We start from the raw sequence: 21,710 nt of genomic DNA on the forward strand, positions 1-21,710 counted from the left end.
ATGGATAATGAAATATGTGTATTGCTCTCCTCATGGCACAGTGATCAGTGCTGTAGATGGAATGAGGGATAGGACTAGATTCAAGTGGTGAAAGGGTAAGATGGAAGGCAGTAATTTTGACACACATATTGGGTTCTGAGTTCATAGATGGCTCAAAATATGCACCTTGTTGAATGAAGATACTAGTGAGGAGTGTTGGGGATATAACTTCTTTATTCATTCACAGATAATTATAGGCTCTAACCAGGGTCTTTGCTAGGCACTAGGATGAGGTACTAGGAATGACTTGGAAAATACAAGATGCAGGGGGGAACTCCATTCCTTCTGTAGGCTCTAAGAGAGAATTCACTCTTTGCCTTTTTTAGCTTCTGGAAGCTGCCTGTATTCCTTGGCTTATAAGCCCCTTCCATCTTCAAATCCAGCAATCATATGTAAGACCTCTGCTTCTCTGACTGACTTTCCCCCTTTACCTCTTTTACTTATAAGAACACTTATGATTACATAGTCCCATCTGGATAATCCAGAATAATCTCCCTATCTCAGAATCCTTAACTTAATCACATCTGCAGTCTCTTTCTCTTTTTTTTTAAATAATTTTGTAGTTTTTATTAGCTAAGGAGGTATTTTGTTACTTTTAGAAAAAATGGAATTGACTAGGGTGTCTATAAAATAGATGATATACATAATCTATACATATCTTAACAATGGTACTTTTTAAAATAATAAAATAATATAGAATATTCTATTTATAATAGCAGTAAAAATATAAAACAAACTTTGATGAACATAAATATGGAAAGCTTTTATGAAGAAAACTTAAAACTATTATCAAGATGTTTATTATTTCTGTAATATATTAGCTTAGCATCATTCCATTAAAAATAACGAAAGCATCATTTATTTGATTTGAAAAAAAACCCTACAACATGCAAAAATACCAGAGCCACTATAAAAAATAAAATGAAAGTCTTTTTGCCATTTTTTTATTTTTAAAGAACCAGCATAAAACTACATGTATTAAAATATGATCTTAGGTAAGAATACCCAGACAGATAAATGCAATATATTATATTCTGAAATATTATTGTAATTATGTTTGGAATTTGTTATGTGTTAAAAATTGTAAGTATTTTAAATTACTAAGAAATTGATAGGTTATTTAACAAGATGTCTGTAATAACTGGTTAGCACTTGGAGAAAAATAAGAATGCCTCTACTTAATTTTTAAAACTCAAAATTCCATAGAGAAAATAATTAAAACATTAAAAATTAAATCATGTAATAAAGAATGGTGAATGAATCTTTTGTAAACTTGGAATGGGAAGACCTTTTAAAACAAAACCCATCAGGTTTCAAAACCAAGAAGCCATACAAGAAAATATTGGCTATTTGGACTATGCCCAAACTAGACTATCCCTTTAATATAAGATACCACAGATAGCAAAAGGAAGATGAAAATTCAGGGAAATATTTTCAACACATTTGAAAAAGGCTGATTTCCTTAATAAAGAGATATCACAGTATAGGAAAAAAAGGATTTATCAGAAATAGAATACCAATGACCAGTAACCATGAAAAAAAAAGTTAACCTCTCTTATAATTCAAGATATGTAAATAAAAATGATGATACAATTTTAATCATATTGGAACATTATAACATCTAAGTGACTATCAGAATGTTATAGCAAGTATCAGTTAAAGTTAAGAAGTCAGGGACTCCTGGAACTCATTAGGTTAAATGTCTGACTCTTTGTTTTGGCTCAGGCATGATCTCAGAGCTCGAGGGCCCGAGAAAGTACAGAGCCTGCTTGGAATTCCCTCCCTCCACTCACCTCTCTTTGCCCCTCCCTGCTTACTCTCTCTGTCTGTCAAAATAAATAAACTTTAAAAAATCAATATATACATTTAAGAAGCCAATACCCTCACATACTATTGGTTAACATGTAATTGTACTGTCATTTGGGAGAACATGTAATCAGTACTATCGTTGGGATTATCCATCAAAAAAATTTTTTTGTAATATAAATCACTTTACCTTTCAATTCTACTCCGTAAATACATGACACATAATTTTCCAAAGGTATGTTATAGGTTTTTCCTTGCAATTTTATTTGAAGTATGTCTTAAAAGTGGAATGATTTAAATGCCTATGAGTATGAAACTGGTTTAATAAAATTCATTAATGTTATACAATTCTCATATTACAGTGTAAAACGAGAAAAAAATATATGTTCTGAAATGGGGAGATTCCAAGATATATTGCAATTGAACACAAGAAAAGTAGCATAATTTTATCACAAGAAATTATGAAAAGACAAAAGTAAATTTTTTTTAATTAAAAAAATTTTTTTTAACGTTTATTCATTTTTGAGAGACAGAGAGACAGAGCACAAATGGGGGAGGGGCAGGAAAGAGGGAAACACAGAATCCAAAGCAGGCTCCAGGCTTCGAGCTATCAACACAGAGCCCGACATGGGGCTCGAACTGACAAACTGTGAGATCATGACCTGAGTCGAAATTGGATGCTCAACTGACTGAGACACCCGGGCGCCCCTTTAATTTTTTTTTAAAGTTTATTTATTTTTGAGAGAGAGAGAGAGAGAGAGTGTGAGTGGGGGAGAGGTAGAGAGAAGGAGACACAGAATCTAAAGCAGGCTCTAGGCTCTGACCTGTCAGCACAGAACCCAACGTGAGGCCCGAACCCACGAACTGCAAGATCGTGACCCAAGCCGAAGTTGGACACTTAACCAACTGAGCCACCCAGGTACCCCCCCAAAATAAATTCTTAATAATGGCTTCATATACAGACTAAAACACGGGGGTGAGGGTGGGAATATGCAATGAAAGTAGGGGGCTTATAATTTATGTTTACAATGAGCATATACTTTAAAAATCACCAGGCTTGAAAAAATGTTAAACAGAAAAACCAGAACAAATGTGTATTGTATATTACTGTCTTACTTCCCCATTTAACACTGCAGTTTCTCCCAAGCTGACTCCTGTAGCCCATTGGAACTCTCTCGTCTCTACCCTTTTCCTCTATATCACTCATTATCACTTTCTTACACACACATTGCTATAAAATTTGCTTATTTATTCAATTAGTTTCCTGAATCAGATAATTTTATTTCCAGTACCTAGAAAATACCTGCCATATACAAACATGCTACATAGATTTGGTACATAAATGATTCATGTCACTCACTCCACAGCTCTGAGCCATTTCACATTTTATAGCGTTGGCTGTGACATCTTGAATGAGCTGCTTCAGTTTCTATCTCCAAAATCCAATCTGAGATCATTGCTTTTATTTTAATTTTTTACAGTGTATCTTTTTTATTTTTTAAGTTTTACTTTTTTTAATTTTATTTTTTAAAAATTTACATCCAAATTAGTTAGCATATGGTGCAATGATGATTTCAGGAGTGGATTCCTTAATGCCCCTTACCCATGTAGGCCATCCCCCCTCCCACACCCCCTCCAGTACCCCTCTGTTTATTCTCCATATTTATGAGTCTCTTCTGTTTTGTCCCCCTCCCTGTTTTTATATTATTTTTGTTTCCCTTCCCTTATGTTCATCTGTTTGGTCTCTTAAAGTCCCCATATGAGTGAAGTCATAAGATATTTGTCTTTCTCTGACTAATTTCACTTAGCATCATACCCTCCAGTTCCATCCACGTAGTTGCAAATGGCAAGATTTCATTCTTTTTGATTGTCGAGTAATACTCCATTGTATATATACCACATCTTATTTATCCATTCATCCATTGATGGACATTTGGGCTCTTTCCATACTTTGGCTATTGTTGATAGTGCTGCTGTAAACATTGGGGTGCATGTGTGCCTTTGAAACAGCACACCTCTATCCTGTGGATAAATGCCTTGTAGTGCAATTGCTGGGTCATAGGGTAGTTCTATTTTAGTTTTTTGAGGAACCTCCTTACTGTTTTCCAGAGTGGCTGCACCAGCTTGCATTGCCATGCAATGTCTCTTTCTATGTTAGGTGCCATATCCACAGGTTTCAAGGATTAGGATGGGGCCATCTTTGGGGGACCATTATTCTGCCTACCACACTCTTGCCGTATCCTGAGTAAACCCTGGCTACATGCCTTTCTTTCCCTCCCCTTTCCCTGTCCTCTCCCATGCCCACCCTCTTGGCAGTTCTGCTCCCTGGCAGACTGCATTGAGTCCAGAGAAAGACTCCTCGGTCATCACGTCTTCTGTACAGGTCTCAGCCTTCCAGAGCCTGTTCCCTCTCCTGGGTCTTCAGCTTTTGGTAGCTGCCCTGCTGAGCTCTCTGGGAAATATTTCAGAGGAGCCAGTGGGCAGCTACCCAGATTTCCAGCCTGAACTGCATGGCACAGGCTCCAGACTCACCCCGGTCAGGTTCACCATGTGAGGGTGCGGCATTCAGTTCTAGGAGTTAACAAGTATACGCAAGCAGTTTTCTTGGAAGTCGATGTGCATCAATGTCAGGGAACAGCTGCAAATGCAATATATCAGCAACACCAACGTTTCTGTGTTTTCAAAACAAAGGGAGAATTGACCAATATCAAGGAGGTGATGCTGTGGGATTAGAAGAAAAAAAATCAAGCAGTACTTAGAAAAACAGGACACAGATCTTTCAAAAGGCTATATAGATTTAATGCCTTCTAATATGCTGCACATGCCTTAATGAAAGCAAAGAGTATGAGTTGGACAACTGTTTCTGAAAAGGCATGACCTTCTTGGAATCTGATTGTGAAGAACAGCTACTTATTACTGTAGCATTTAAGCAACTTGTTAAACTCTATTCAATGAAATTGCAAGGGGCATGTAATGGTCAGGGTCTTAAATATGCAAAAAAAATTTTTTAATTTTTAAAGTTTATTCATTTATTATTTCTGAGAGAGAGAGAGAGAGAGAGAGAGAGAGAGAGAGCACAAGTGGGGGAGAGGGAGAGAATGAGAGGGAGACACAGAATCCAAAGCAGGCTCCAGGCTCTGAGCTGTCAGCACAGAGCCCGACGCGGGGCTTGAACTCACAAACTGCTAGATCCGGACCTAAGCCAAAGATGGAAGCTTAACCAACTGAGCCACTCTGGTGCCCCAATATGTAAAAATTTTTTATCAATCTACTTCAATCTATGGATTTTGAAGAAGCAGAAAGAAGTGATCAACTCAAGCTCTGGAACTAACAGAGGATAATATTAAAGATAATAGCATTGTCCTACTGCATTATTATTAATCTTCACAATGTAGCTGTAGTTGTTCAGTACAATCAAGATAAAGAAACAGTCATTCCATATCTTACATTTATTGGTACTGGAATCCAGGCAACAAATATGAATGACTTTAAGCCAGTAGTTGGAAAAATAAAAGCCACAAAAGACACCCAAAGACCATATTGCTATCAGGTCTATAGCTCCTGGATAATTTCTTGATTGTCCTCAGAGACTGTCAATATTCCATTCATTGCAATTACCAACAAATCATTGTTTTTTTTTCAGATGGTATCACTAGTGTTTTTATTCTAATCTTGATAAATGCAATGGTAAATAAAAGTCACTACTTTTTCTAACCTTAAAAAAAAGCAATAGCTAGCCTCCCAAGTTTAAGATTTATTGGCTAATTTGCATTGTTTCCCAACACCCCTCTTTTTAGGAAAGAGTTTTCAAAATTGGAGAGATGGTGAGACCCTTAGCAGAACTGATGAAACCATCCAGTTTCTGGATGGTCAATAGAAAACTTTTATTGGAGAACAATTTTGCAGTATTTTTTTTTTGGAAGATTTCTCTGAAATTCCAGTTTAGGTGACTGATAACAAAGAAGTAGGCAGTGATGAGTGGTGGTAACAGTTTCTTCTAAGCAGCTGGAAATGGGTTGATGTTCTGTGTGAAATGAGGGCACAAGAATACACAGCTATGGTATCTTCCAGCAGTGGCTGGACCCACACATTCTGGGACATCGTGTCCACACTGATAACCATGAGTACTGCCCCTTCATACATTTGAGGGACAATGGAAAATGCATGAAAATCCCATGTGAAAGGATATTTCTGAACTATGGATTCATACATTCTAAGAGACTCTTCCCAGTTTTCCACTGAATATTCTGAGCAGAAAGGTGGAATTTGTAGGAGATAGAATGTAATCAAAAGAGTAAGGAATCAGACGAATGTTCTTCTTAATCAGAAACAGGATGCCCAAAAGAGCATCTACTCAGATCTCCTTCCAGGGGGTCCTATGATGTATGAAGTGAGCCCAAGGATTTCTATGGGGATACATCCTGGGGGAGCAGAAGCACTTCTTTGGGGAAGGACATGAATCTACAAGCTTGAGAGTACCCTACATTTCTCAGCTCAGTTTCAGTTTTATTTTTTTCTAAAATGTCTAGCCCCCTCCCCTCACTCCATATGAGATTTCAGGAATGACTCTAAATTGCACAACTGGGAAATTTGACTCAAATCAGTTATCTAAATGTGGGACTGACAAAGAACTATCTAAGTAGCACTGATAACTCATGACAAGGATTGTATTGCCTTCCCACCCATCCCCCAATCTGAGGTAACTTTTTAATTGTCAAGTGTGGTGATGACCTATTTCACAAGAACATTAAAGATTTCGCATGTAGTTCCCAATCCTAAATTTATGCACGCTGAGAGCAGAGATCGTTCTCTTTCATCCAAGAAACAAATTTCACAATAAACAATTTATTACTTTTTAAAGCATGGTGTAAGAAATAAGATAGAGCATAAAGTCGATATTTCTCAGCAGTTTACTTCACAGGACCTGGCTTATTTTGAAAGAAAAAACTCTGTTTTCTTTTGTTTTTTAGGCCCTCCTTTTCCCCAAATCTTTCATATCTGGGAATGGGGAGGTTTAGATCAGTAAAGGTAAGAGGGACGGGGGGTGGGGGGCAAAGTTGTAAGTGCTAACATGAGGAATGGATACAATAGGAAATGAATATTACACAAGAAATGCTTACCTCCATTCACTCTCATTTTCAAATTTACCATTTATCAATTGAAATAGATTTCTGTTCAGCATTTTCCAAGACCGTGTAAAGTAAGACCAATGATGTTGGCTACCATTCACCTACCATGTGGCAAGCATTTTTCTTGCATTATTTTTGATACTTTCAACAATCCAACTAGATAGTTGATACACTCATCATTTTATTATAAAGAAATTGAGAATCACAGTACATTTGTAGCAAATAACCAAGTTGGAATTTCAATCCAGGTTTGTCCTCGTTCTGTAAGGATTTCTTGTCTCTTTCAAAGGATATCATTGAAAATACTTTCCCCAAGAGAGGTGCAGTCATCAATGAATTATCCGGTGCTGTGACTGAGTTACATAGTTGATGCTCTAGAGCCCACCTTTTTTTTTTTTTCTTCTGGCTGCATCCCTTTGGTCTCTAACACTGGACTCCTTTCTCATACCATTTATCAGACTTCTTTAAACTATGCTCTCCTTCCAGGAAAAAACAGAACAATTAGAACTTATTCATCCAAAGTCATGAGTTTTCATAGATATACTTTTGCTGATAGAACAGAAGACAAAATGGGCACCTGGGTGGCTCAGTAAGTTAAGTGTCTGACTTCAGCTCAGGTCATGGTCCGTGGGTTCGAGCCCTGTGTTGGGCTCTGTGCTGACAGCTCAGTCTGGAGCCTGCTTCAGATTCTGTGTCTCCCTCTCTCTCTGCTTCTCTCCCACTCATACTCTGTTTCTCGAAAATGAATAAATGTTAAAAAAACAGAAGAGAAAAACATTCAGTTATTATTTTGCAATATTACTATCACCACATTTTTCTATTCATGGGAGTTTTTGAATATAATGTATACAAGTGACTATGCTGGGAATTGCGAATGTGTACACAGATGTGTACAACTTCAACTCGTAGATGCATAGCAGAATACAATAAATTTGTCATAGCATTCTCATTATTCTTAACCCATTGATTAGAAAGAATTATCCCTGGAATTAAATGTTCTTGCCATGTCTGATGTATGCAGTGGTCTTCTTACTAAAGCTCATTTATTTGCTAATATACTGGCTGGCTACACATTTGAGGAATGCAAAGGTAATTTCCATACCTAGAAGACATCAAGGAATGATCAAGGTTGAGAGGTTTCCAAACTGTGGTCATCAATAATCTCTTGGGAGCCTGAGAAGACAGTGAAGCAACCAGGCCTCACACCTGCAGTTCAGCTCAGACAAAGCAACTCTGCATCTATAGAAAATGAATATATATATGAAATTTAAAAAGATATATATTGTATGTTATCATACACATTTTATATATTTATAGAAATCCATGTAGGTTTTCTGGGGTATTAAAATGGTTTTACTGGGGTATCTGGGTGGCTTAGTTGGTTAGGATCCGACTCTTGGTTTTGGCTCAGGACATGATCTCAGAGTTCATGAGTTTGACCCCTATGTGGGGCTCTGTGCTGACAGTGTGGAGCCTGCCTGAGATTCTCCCTCTCTTCCTCTCTCTCTGCCCCTTACCCTCTCTCTCTCTCAAAATAAATAAAAATAAAAACTTTAAAAAAATGGTTTTATTGCTAGAAACATTCTTAAAATTGGTTATTTTGTCAGTCCCACTGAAAATATAGATGATCACTCTGATGTCCCAGGCATACAGCTACTAAGCCTAAACCAGAACACCCATTTTTTTTTTTATCCTGCTCTTTCCTTGATTAGCTGGTATTTATACATTATATATATATAAACCTCTTCTAGGAAAAATATATCTAATTAGAAATCTCCGAAAGGATGTGTGTGTGTGTGTGTGTGTGTGTGTGTGTGTGTGTATTTTTAAAGGTAACTTTGGGGGTGCCTGGGTGACTCAGTCAGTTGGGCATTTGACTTTTGATTTCAGCTTAGGTCATGATTTCACAGTTTGTGACATCAAGCCCCACATCAGGCTCTGTGCTGAAAACATGGAGCCTGCTTGGGATTCTCTCTCTCCCTGTCTCTCTGCCCCTCCCCATTCATGCTTTCTCTCTCTCTCTGTCTTTCAAAATAAATAAGTAAGCATAAAAAATAAGTAAAAAACAGGTTAGTCTTGCTGACTTGTCCTTTTATGCAGTTCAGATGTGGTAAGATAGAGTTTTCCCAACCTCAAACTAGAAGCTTAACATTTGTCAAGTATGCTTTTGCCCGTGAGTTGTAATAATTTTTACTTCCTTCAGGATGACATCTAGAAAAATCAATGATGTGCTCAAAGGGAAATTCTGTGTACATGTTTTCTTTTATTTTTTAGAACATGTAGCCTCTTCAAGTAAGTTTGCATATTCTTTCAAGTAAGCAAAGTGTTGAGATGAAATATTTGTTTGACTGAGGGAGTTTAAATAGGTGGCTCTGTTTTTAGAATGCTGTCCAGATATTACATTGATGTGTACTTTAAACAGCATTTATCCTGTGGAAGCACCCGGGACCTCCTGTTTACAACTAGAGCCTTCTGATGCCTGCTATTTCTTGCCAAAATATTATTGCCTATTCTTAGGCTTCAAACCAATTTTTGTGTTTCTCCCCAGAGATTCAAGGACAGAACAGGGGATGGAATATAGAAAAGAAAATTCATACTTGGTTTTAATATTTTCTCCATTCTTTCCCCTGGTTTCTTTCTATTAACATTGATAAACACATTGGGATATCAAAATGGGAAACCGCAGCAAATTAACAACAACAACAATAATAATAATAAAACCTGGTCAGAATTTGGGTTTGAATATCAATTTCACTGTTTATCAACTCTGTGGTTTAGGACAGATTACTACCTCCCTTTAAACCTTTTTCTACCCTCTTGTAAAATAGGGATTGTAATACATATATGATATGGGTATTAAAATTCTATGTCTAATACATAATGGGTATTCAGAAAACTTTTAACCAAATATGAATGTGATATTATAACTAACAAAAAATCCATTAATTCCAAAATATCCTTTTTTTGCCATTATGGGTAGAACTAGAATAAGGAATCTTTTTTTTTGTATTACATGAAAATTACAATATGCATTAAGTTATAATTGTCTACGGAATGAAGAAATAAACATGCAGAAGCAAACATACATTTTATAGGATAGCAAATTTACCCCATAAGATACCCCTGAAAAAATGGGCACTAGGACATGTAACTTTTGGCAGACAAGTGAAAGGTCAAGAACAATGTGACTTGGAACTGACAATATCTCAGTAGCCAGAGCCATACCTTCGTAACTAAATCTAAGAGCATTAGTAATTTGGACAGAGCTTACCAAAATGATGGACAGGGTCACTGAAAGGTAAAATTAACAAAAGCTTCAAGATAAATTATATTAGCTGGTTGATTCTTCCCAGGTTCTACCTATGTATTGACGTTTTGGAAAACCATGTAGTAGAGAAACAGAGCAGAAAGGGAACAGTGCTTACTGAATTATGTGGTCCAAAAATTGTGTTAAGTATGTTTTGCATGTAAAAATAAAATCATTCTGGAAATCATCTTCTGATTGGTAACAGAAAACAAAACAAAACAAAACAAACTCCCCCACTCCTCTCCAATAGCACAAGGATGCTATTAAAATTGGAAGCTGTTTCATTATATATGTATTTAAAATGCTAAGTAGCCTAAATTTATTTCTTTTCATCTCATATCCATGGATATAGAAATAAATGCAAGATCTTAGTGAATTAGAATCATATGTGAAGTGGTATTACTTGCTAAGGTTGCTATAACTAAACCTTGCTAAGGTTGCTAAAGCCACAGACTGGGTAGCTTTAACAACAGAAATTTATTTTCTCACAGTTCTGAAAGCTAGAAGTTCAAGATTAGGGTATCAGAGGGTTGGCTTCTTCTGAGGGTCATGAAAGGAGGATCTGTTCTAGGCCTCTTTATGTCCTTGTAGATGGATGTTTTCACATCGTCTTCCCTCTGTCTGTGTCTATGTTCAAATCTTCTATGTCCAAATCTCATAAGAACACCAGTCATATTGGATTAGAGCCCAATCTAGTGATCTCATTTTAACTTATTTACCTCCGCAAAGATCTTATTTCCAAACCATAATCATGTTCTGAGGTATTGGGGCTCAGTTAGGACCTTAATATATGAATTCTGGAGATGAAGGGCCAAATTCAGCCCATAACAACTACATTCCTCATTTCTCTTCTTCACAGAAAATTGAAATCTTCTTCACAGAAAATTCACAGAAATCTTCTTCACAGAAAATTCTCTTCTTCACAGAAAATTCTTCACAGGAATTGACTTGGTTGTAAGAGATGTTCCATAAATCCTCAATAATAATAATTCAAGAACTCTCTCCATCAAATACACAAAATAAAACTTTGTTTACCTAAAGATGCCATAAAGAAGAAGTTTTGTAAGTTAAGTCAAAACAGAAACCATTCACATTAGAATACTTTGGGCATTTGAACCAGAACAGACCACAACAGCTAATTTAGGTTTGAGGACTGGGTGGAATGATCACTCAGATACAGGGTCATTTCCTCTTTGGTTTACAACCAAACCAAAAACATATAATCAAAGATATATACCAGATCAAAGCTACAAATGAGTGGCCATGCTCTCTGTCATCTCCCCTTATTCCTACCAAAAACCTGCCCAAAGTTTAGTGGGCTCATCAGGTAGATTGAAAATCTGTCAGTTCAGAGGATTCCCAGCTGTAGTTTACGTACACTGCAGATGTAAACTTCAAGATGTACTTGAACCGAAGATGGTGGGGATGGATGTGGATGATGGAGGTGTGTAACTTCATTATGCAAGCATCCACCCTATTTCCAATAAGGAAATTCTTGCTAAGCCGTAGTTAAGTACCTGTAAGTTCTATTTCTTACTGTGTCATTGGGTCTCTTGAAGTTTCAGGGAATAGGTGTGCTCTATAGCAGTTTTCCAATGAAGCATAAATTTAAGTATGCATGAAAAGCACTTTGTAAAATGTAAAGTACTACATCAGTTCTCTAATCTGAATGTGGTAAATAAATAAATCAGTTACTATTTGTATTTACATTTATATTTATGTATGTGCACACACACATGCATACATTGGGTATGACTATGTTAACAGGTACTTGCTAGGGATTAAAGATTAAAGAAGTCAAAAAAGTAACGTTATCCCTTTCGCAAGGAAGTATAGCAGTTTTGACATAGTTCGCATAATGTTAGTCTTATCAAGACTACATACTTACTACCAAAAACAGTTGCAGAAAAGATTCAGTAAGCCTCCAGAATTTGGCCATATTTTAGGCAATAATTCCAGGATGCTAAATAAAAACATATTTAGTGGTGTTCTGTACTTATTTCTTCTTTATATTTGGAGTACACGCTCTCTCCAAGGTCAAAGAGAGAGAAGGTTTTCTTTGCCATTTTCTGCATTCTTTTCCATTGCTGTAGATTCTGACATTTTCCAGTCTCTTTTTCATAGAAATAGGCAATTTATAGGACAAGCCCTTTGAGAAGAATATAAATGTCCCTCGGTCTTGTCCTAAGCAGTGCCAACTAGAGAATGCCAGAGTAGGGACCTTGTGTCAGGCTGTACCTGGCATGCAAGAGTGGGGAATATTCAAATTCTCCATCCCTGCATACAGTCACATAAGTCCAGGTATATGCATAAACTTGCTACTCATGGATCAGAAAACTGGGGTTATTACTGTTATGGTTACAATTTTAAAGGGTTAGACAAATTTATCACAGTCTCTCAGAAAACTACAACTAAAGATTAAGGATGCATAATTTCATTAAGTATTTTAATCCAATCTCCAACCTATCTAATACTTAGACAACATCTCCTCCATGCTTTTGGCTAAGTGTTTTCACTGAGATATGATGAATTTTCTTTCTGTACATCTTCTGTCAGAACAAAATAGTTATAGCTGCAAATAATGTGCACCAATGTCATTAACCTTCCTGCCTTGCCAGCTAATTAAAGCTAAAGAACAAAGTCATAATTCTTCAGACACTGAAGGATGGGCTTTAAGTAGAATTGTGTGGGCTGTGAATTATCTTCAGCAGTAAATTATTGTGCAAATAGCCCATTAAGGTCCACTAAAATTGGAAAGGTTAGTACAATTCTCATCCGAGTCTTGAGTGTTTAGTGATAGCCCACTGCCCTGTGGTAGCCTGAAGTGTACATCATGTGCCTCATGAGAAAAGGAAAGCTCTTGTGGTTTTTCTCTTTCCCATTGCACTCTAGGGTGATCTGAGCATCAGTTAAAAATTCTTGTCAAAAATAAGTTTTGAGAGTTCAAGAGTTCATCATCTCTAAAGACTCAACAAAGAATAAGAGTTTTACTGCTCTTATTTGGGCATGTATTAGAGCTTTAGAGATTCTGTTATGTCTCTTGAGTCTTATGACTTCTGATAAGCACTGTCTGTAAAAAGAATAAATTTAGCCTACTCTATTCTAATATGCTACATTTGAATTAACACCTCTCTTCTCACATGGACCTCTATTAGAAGGAAGATATTATTTTGTCCCTGATAATCTAGATTACATTCAAATGGGTAAACAAGTGGTTACATTTGTTGTGTGATAAGTAGGTAAGAGAAGGAACTGGTTCAGTTGTGAATAATAGTGTTCATGCAACACAGTTTTCCTCAGAGTTTCCAAATATTGATTTATCACCAAGAATTTCCCAGAAAAATACCTACAGTTTCAGGCCCTTGTTCAGCTACTCAGCCACCCATCCTATCCCGCACCCCTTCCCATTTCCCTGTAGTGCCTACCTTGTCAGGACTGGTCCTTTCTGTGGACAATACCTCACTCACTTTGACCACGTTAAGAGCTTCCTAGCTGAGTCACAGCTGCGCCAATTTCAAGTTCCCCTTGTCACTCATGTCCCTATGGTTTCTATTTGGATTTTTTTCATTGTTTCTCCCTATCCTCTTGAGTATTCCTGAATTTTGAGTGTTTGCTTAATCTAAGGACCCTCTAGATTCCTAATTTTTGTCCTGTGAGTCTAGTTTCTTGGCCTATCTCCAGAGTCAATTGTCACATGCTGTTCTGACAAGTTAGCTATTTGAACTTGTACAAGTCTCTTACTCTCTTTGGTCTCCAATTTTTCACTAAAAAATAAGAAGCTCAGTGGTACTTGGAGCCCTTTCATTTTAATGTGTCAGTGGGGTTGAATTGCTAACACTTCACATAGAAATTCACCAGTCTGGGCCATGGTTATAGTGACTTTCAAATAAGTGAATATCGTGAATAACTGGGATTTAAAAGATCTTTTGGTTTTTTGTTTTGTTTTTTTGTTTTTTTCTAAGAAAGTTGGTTTAAAAAGTATTTCTGGAGTTGTATTGATAAAGAAAAAAATCTAATAGATAACTATTTCAGTAGCTTTTAAGTATTCTAAAGAATATATTTTGGCATTATTTATAACTTATATGAGACTTGATTCTACCTAACTATCCATTTCACACAGTATCAGATTTAAAAATATACATATAAATGCAAATTTATATATTTTTAAAAAACTAATATTGTTTTGATCTCTAAACACACACACACACACACACACACACACGCATACACATACACACCAAGGGGTACTCTATATTTCATATATTTCATATATTAGCTCATGTATTACTCAAACCTTATAAGGTGCATACTATTATTACCTCTATTTTACAGATGCACTGACTGAGGAAGCGAGGTTAAGTAACTTGCTCAAGTTTAGACAGAATAGGAGAACCAGGGTTTATACAAGACAATCTGGTTTCAGAGCCTGTGCTTTAAATATCACACCATTCTCCTGTTTGCAACTAATTCTAAGGAAGTCTGAATGGCAGTACGTTTCCAAAAGACAATAATGTTTATATTTATAATACAAATAATATTTCTAACACTCTCCTTCACTATCTTACTCTAAAAAAAAAAGTCACACAGAATAAAAGTTACATGTCAATCTGTTCATTCATATTCTTTTTCTCTCCCTAAACACAATCTGCATGGATTTTTAAAAATCTTCCCTACCTTGTTCTTTTCTCGTCCCTCCAAATGTATTTTATTCTTTCCCAGGGGCTGTCTCTCTTTCTCATAGGAGTTGTTTTAACTCCTCTGACTTATTCAATACAGCATCTCTACATGTTTCTTTTCTTTTTTTTAAGTTTATTTATTTATTTTTGAGAGAGAGACAGAGAGAGTGATTGGGAGAGGGGCAGAGAGAGAGAGAGGGAGAGAGAGAATCCCAAGCAGGCTCTGCACCATCAGCATGGAGCCCAATGTGGAGCTGGCTGCATGCTCAAACTGTGACATCATGACCTGAGTCAAAACCAAGAGTCGGATGCTTAACTGACTGAGCCAACCAGGTGCCCCAGAATCTCTACATGTTTCTAAACACAGGTGAGCATGAAGAAAGCCCAAGAAAGAGGCTGCAGAATTCTTGTTAGAGGCAGGTTAAAGAATCATATTACACCTCAACATTTAGTGTCCCTGTATACAGCCATATAACTTCAGGTGTGGATGTTCCACAGGGAACTTTAATTTTTATGGGTTTCTCGATGCTATGATCTCCATCATTAGTTTACTTCTTGCTCTAAAATTCCCTGGGTGATGAAAATGAAGGAATATTTGGGTCAGATATTTGGCCTGTGTCATGGAGGCAGATGAATCAACAAGTCAAAGAAGTAAAAATTCTGGCTTCCATCTAGTCATTGTTTTTCTGAAAACTCATGGTAACAATTTAAAGGATAAAGTCTGCTTTGAAAAAAAATGTAAGTTATTGTTTTATTACGCATGTATAAATTTCTGGCTCACAAGATAAACTGAATTTCTCACTCTCCTCCTGACTGTTTAAGGGGATAAGGAAACACAATCTAAGGAGGAAGAGATCACCTAAGACAACTTGTTTGTCTTAGAAGAAAAAGAAAATGAAGAGACCTAGACATTTTACGTTAGATTTTAGAGCTTAGAGCTTCAGCATTAAAGAAAGGCACAATTGAAATTTGCTTTCAGTAGATGACAAAACTTTCTCAAAAATGGTTTGAAGTTGAATGTTAGGTGGGCAATTAGCAAACGACTTATAAAACCGAGTTGCAATTCATCATCTCAAATTGACAAATTAGTAATTGATTTTATTCTTTCAAAACTTTAGAACATTACTTAATCAGCACCTGCTCATATGTGAGTGTGCGGGCTGAGGGAAGAGGGATAAGTCAGGCTGACTCACCATTGGTACAAGACATTTTCACTTCTGCCTGAGACAAGAATGAAACTCAGATGAGTTTACTTCTGAACACACTGCTGACTAATCACTATGATAGCATTTAAGTAGTCATCCTGCATCATGAATGTTTAAAACAAAGCTTTATTTTTTACAGACGGAACTCATAGATTTTTATTTTATTTTATTTTATTTTCATATATTCACCAAACTTATAGAGCTTATTAAGAGTTCAACTACTGGGAATAAACTATCAAAGATGCAAGAAAAAAACCCCTCCAGCTCTAGGGATCTAAACATAAATGGTAGATTAGAAAAATATACATAAAAATCAAATACAAGTAGAATACTCCAATTCAGTGATACTTTACAGTTCCTGGAAATTTTCTTATCTGGGTAGATAAAATTGCTTGTTTGCTAAGAACAAACAAGAAAAAAATAGCCAAATTAAATGCCAAATATTAAGCACTTAAACAGATATATTTTGTGTCTTGGATACCTTCTCAGATTTTCATTCAGAACCCAGTTATTCTTAGTTTACATACAATCTGAACAACTTTGGTCATATCTTATCCCAACCCTTCACAGATTAAAAGCAACTAATTAGAGAGTGGACGACCATCTACATGCAAGGACTTTAAGGATATCAAGGAATATAAGTAGACTACTTTACAATGAGGTAATAGGCAGAATAATTAAAGACTTAAATGCTCACAAGAATCATATGCAAAATTCCCCCTTAGCCTCCCAATGGTTATGCAAAGTCAATTTTTAGAACACAGTCCAGAAATATATGGGCATAACTGTTACCAGAATTGTCAAGAAGAGGCTTACTACATCCCCTATGTGTGAATTTATTTGAATGGATTTTGATCAAAAATGGTTTTAACTGTTGATATTTATTTAGTTAAATCTTACTAATCTCAAAGATTGCACTCTCCAAAATGGCTTTTTCATAAAGTCCATTTAAGGCAGAAATACAAGAATCATCACAAGATATTGTATATGTTAAGAATCAAGTATGTGGCAGTCATAGTTTTCTTGTTAGAGTCAAAATTATCTCTGGCAGATGCTGTACCTGGGGTGTATAGCTAAAACCAAACACATTTTTTCCCAGGTTCCACAGTTGCACTTTCAGCTGGCTTTCTTCAGAAATACCATAAAACACATACACACACACACACACACACACACACACACACACTAAAGGAAGATCTAGGGTGGACCTCTTATGACCAGTTGGGTGATAGGAGACTGAAGAAGTTCAGATGGCCCCATAAATTCTCCTTGGTGGAGAAGAGGGACATTATCTAGAAATATGAAGACCAGAACAGGTTTAGAAGTTATGACCTTTAAACTTTAGTAGCTTCCAGAACTGTGTCTCTAACCCTATCCATTTCCTCATGGGAAACAGTGATTTCAGTGAGTGCCAGAAGGAATATCTACAATCTGTACCTTTGCCCAAGATGTCAAAGATGATTCATTCTCCTAGAGCAGAGAAAGCCAGAGAATTCTAAGCAATAATGGCTCTTTGGCCAGACTACTACCTGCCGCTCCCAAGGGAGGCTCATGAACAATCATTTCCAGCATCCCCTCTCTGAAGTTTCTGGTATTTATTTTTCCCACAGGACTCTGAGGCCTTGGCAGCTGGATAGCTGTATGAGTCTGTCTCAATCATCTCAACTAACGGCTTTTATCAGAGGATCTGTTCAACTTTATTTTGCAAGCACTGATGGTACACTATTCTTTTTGAGACATACCTCTGAAGGAAGTTACATTGACAGCTACATTGAGGCAAGACACTCTACCACACCACACACATTGTATCCTGCCCAACTCTTTTTCAAGGAAAGTTCAGAGATTAGAGAAGAAACTGCCCATTCATGCCCTGTTTGGTACTTTCGGTAGCTATTATAGGACATTATAAAGTTAACTTCTGTGTAACTGACTCCATTTAGTTCATTTGTTTCTGTTTGCCTGGCTATGAAGAGAGTGTTTGATTTTTCCCTGTCAGAATTCATTTTCCAGGAAGAAACCAAAGAGTTTATGAAAAGAACACACAGAAGAAAAATATTCAATTAGCTTTTTAAAAAATATTAAAGATTTGAGTAAGCTGCCATAGCTTTTCAGGTTTAATATGAATTTTGGAGAATGCTTATAATGATTTTTCTTGGTATTATTACCTGCATCATAGCTATAAAATTATTCTCACATAAGAAACTCATTAATTACCAGTGTCTCATATTATTTTTACGTTATTCCTATTTATTTTCTATTTGGCAATATAGGATTAAAGAAAAATGTTTAGCTGATTAAATTTATTAGTCATAATTAGGATGGTATAATTGATATTTTAACAGATAATTATTTTTCTTTTATATTTTATCAAGAGTATTCTATATTCCTAATTTTTATATCAGCCTATTTGAGAATGAAGCTTATTGTCTAACATAATAAAGCTTACCTAATAAAAGTCAGTGGATAGATGAAATTTAAGAAATAAAATGCATGAAAAATATTTATAAGTAATCTACTTATGATTTGGGAATATATTTTTATTTAGTTATTGTATCTATTGCATCAATTAGTTTATTGTTTTATAGGGGCACATAAGTAGTTAGGGAGCAAATTTTTAGGATCTTTAAGAAGCCACTGAAACTCTTTGAAGGGTCAGAAATGTCTTTTATTTCTCTGGAATCTAATACCATGCAGAGTACTTGATCGTTCTATGAACCCGGTAAGATGGCTATATTTCCAAAGGATATAATTTCCAAGGTAATTTAAAAATAAATGGATTCATTTATTCTTACACTCATCCTTTCTTTTGTCTGTGAACATATATTTCTTGAATAGTTACTATATTCCATACATTGTATTTTATGTTGGAGGAGAAGGAGCAATAAGGACATATCCAATGTTTAAAATGCCCAGAATTCTTAAAATAACAAAGGATAATAAGGACACATCCAATGTTTAAAATGCCCAGAATTCTTAATATAACAAAAAATGGTCTGTTTTCTAAACCACTCTAAAAGTCTAGCATAATTCTTATTAAAAAAACAAGATAATAGCATAAACAAAAGGGAAATTATAAACCTACCTCACTCATATATTATATATAATAATTAAACAATAATGTGTTGAATGAATAATTTATCATGGACACAGTGAGTTCATTCCCCCAAATACAAACATGGTTCAACATTGGAAAATCTATTACTGCAACTTACTACCTATGAAAGGGAAAAAATAATATAATATAGTATGGATAGATTAACATGTATTGTAAATCTATGAATGAATTAGGAGAAAATAAAAGAGAACATGTTTTAAAATTGTGATGGAAACGTACATTAATAGCATATTCAGAAGTCATAAAGAAGATAGACTTATTTGCTTAAGATTTATTTGCTTAAAATGTAAAAACAAAAGACGGTTTTTACAGAGAAAGATACCATCAGTAGAATTAAAATGTAAGTTACAGACTTTTGGTCCTGCGTACAATGGCGTCAACACCCCTTTATCTTCCACTGAACTCAATTGTAACCTGGACAAAATGCATGGCCAGCTATTTGAGAACTCTAAGAAGTAAATATAAGAAGACAGATTGGGGAAGAATCAAAATTCAAAGTACCACTGAGCCAACTGTGTGTTTGCCATTTCCTTCTGCCCAGGTGTGCCCCAGCCAGGACTCAGCACATCGCACAATCCAGAATAAGCAGTGTGAAGAAGACAAATGTTCTAACTCAAGAAACTGAAAAAGAAATTCCTAAAACTCAGAGACAGTTGGGGAGACTTCTTGGATTCTTTCCCCTTCTTTTCCTCTATTACTTTTGGAGGAGTTGTAGTGGCAAGAGATTTTCCTCCCCTTTGTTTTTTAATTGCTATTAAGTTTTCTTTGGAGAAAAACATTCTTTCCTTGAAGGGGAAAAACAAAGTTTGCATATACTGTAACTTGTCCTGGAAATACAAGTGGCCCTTCCAGTACACAACACTACAAACATCGAAGTATATGGTAAACATACGAATAAGAAGGTAGCACGCTTCCTATGTACAATACAGTATTTTGAATCCTAAAATAAGCCCCATAAAGTACAACTGGCCAGGCAGAAACCAGTCAAAACCTAGAGGGCCGGGAAGTGTCGTCTCCTTCAATCCAGCTGTGGCTTCAAGAAGGTGTCATCAGACCTGCTGTGCTAATGTTTTCCTTTTCTCTCTGCCCTGATGTGTGTAACCCAGGACAGGGTGGGAGAGGGCAGTTTTCTGGTTGGAAGTTTGCAAAGAGCTGGAACTGGAAAGTTCTTGGGAGGTAATAAAGAGGAGGCACTCAGGAAGACCACACTGTCAAGCCGTTTGTGACATCCTGGGCTCACCCCCAATCTGTGCCTTACCGGAAGGAAGTGGCATCAGAAATGAAGCATCAACTTGGAATCTTGTATCGGTGAAATGTCCTTCAGCACTTAAGGGGAATTAGACACATTCTCAGATGAAAGGAAACTGAAAGTAGTTCTTGGCAGTAGCCCTGCTTCAGAAGATTGCTAACGGAAGTTCTTCAGATCCAAGGGAAATGATACCAGGAGGAAATTTGGAACATCAGGAGTGAAGAAAGAGAAACAAAGGGAAAATATCTAGGTGTATATAATACTTTGTTTTTCTCCTCTTGAAGTTTGTAAAATGTGTTCGGGTTTGTTGAAAGTACAAAATAGACCATTCTCTGATGGGAGTTTTCGTGTACGTAGAGGTAATACAAAACACAGCTGAAGCATAAAGGAGAGAAATCTTAGTGGTAACATTTCCATATTCCAATTAAGTGATAAAATATTGATTCTAAACAAACTGAGAAAAATAAGTATACATTTGTCATTCTTAGAGTAAACTCTAAACAATTATATAATTATATGGCGTCAAAATGACTAGGAGAGTGATATTTAGAACACCGAATAAGAAGAGTATTAAAAGAGAAGATAAAAACACCAATGGTCAAATGATTTTAAATTTAGAAAAAATATAGTCTTTCCTCAGAGTCCCTGTGGATGTTTTCCATAATATATCCTTGATATTTAAATTTTTTTAATGTTTATTTTTGAGAGAGAGAGAAAGAGAGACGGAGCGCAGGCAGGAGAGGGGCAGGGAGAAAAGGAGACACAGAATCCAAAGCAGGCTCCAGGCTCTGAGCTGTGGGCACCGAGGCCAACGCAGGGTTTGACCTCACAAACTATGAGATCGTGACCTGAGCTGAAGTCGGACACTTAACAACTGAGCCACCCAGGTGCCCCTATCCTTGATATTTAAAGAGAGATTATCCAATATCTCTTTAGGGATGTTGTGTTGAACACACACACACACACACACACACAGCAAAGAGCAGTGAAACAGATTGAGTGAAATAACTGTAGAATTTTTAAATTTTCCTATTATAGCTATTTAATTTATGAAAAAGACAACTGCTGTCATTTTTTTACCATCATCCAGTCACATTAAATAATAAATAATTACTAGTTCCCTTGAATGACCAATTGTTAAAACTTGAGCTGCACATGTGTTTGGGGAGATTTGAGGAGTGGTA

General features: G+C 36.1%; 1 long non-coding RNA gene and 1 pseudogene across 1 annotated transcript; one reads left to right on the forward strand and one right to left on the reverse strand.

Annotated features, from left to right (window-relative positions):
• Positions 1-2,131: 2,131 nt before the first annotated feature.
• Positions 2,132-6,712, forward strand: LOC106970887 (thioredoxin-like protein 1; annotated as a pseudogene).
• Positions 6,713-7,044: 332 nt separating this feature from the next.
• Positions 7,045-20,971, reverse strand: LOC113603260 (uncharacterized). Its single transcript, XR_003424834.2, has 4 exons — positions 20,536-20,971; positions 8,077-8,213; positions 7,552-7,703; positions 7,045-7,448 (listed from the first exon to the last, which is right to left on the reverse strand). It is a non-coding gene; the product is annotated as an uncharacterized LOC113603260 (long non-coding RNA).
• Positions 20,972-21,710: the final 739 nt, after the last annotated feature.

The sequence above is a fragment of the Acinonyx jubatus genome, chromosome A1 (assembly GCF_027475565.1).
Source record: "Acinonyx jubatus isolate Ajub_Pintada_27869175 chromosome A1, VMU_Ajub_asm_v1.0, whole genome shotgun sequence".
NCBI lineage: Eukaryota > Metazoa > Chordata > Mammalia > Carnivora > Felidae > Acinonyx > Acinonyx jubatus.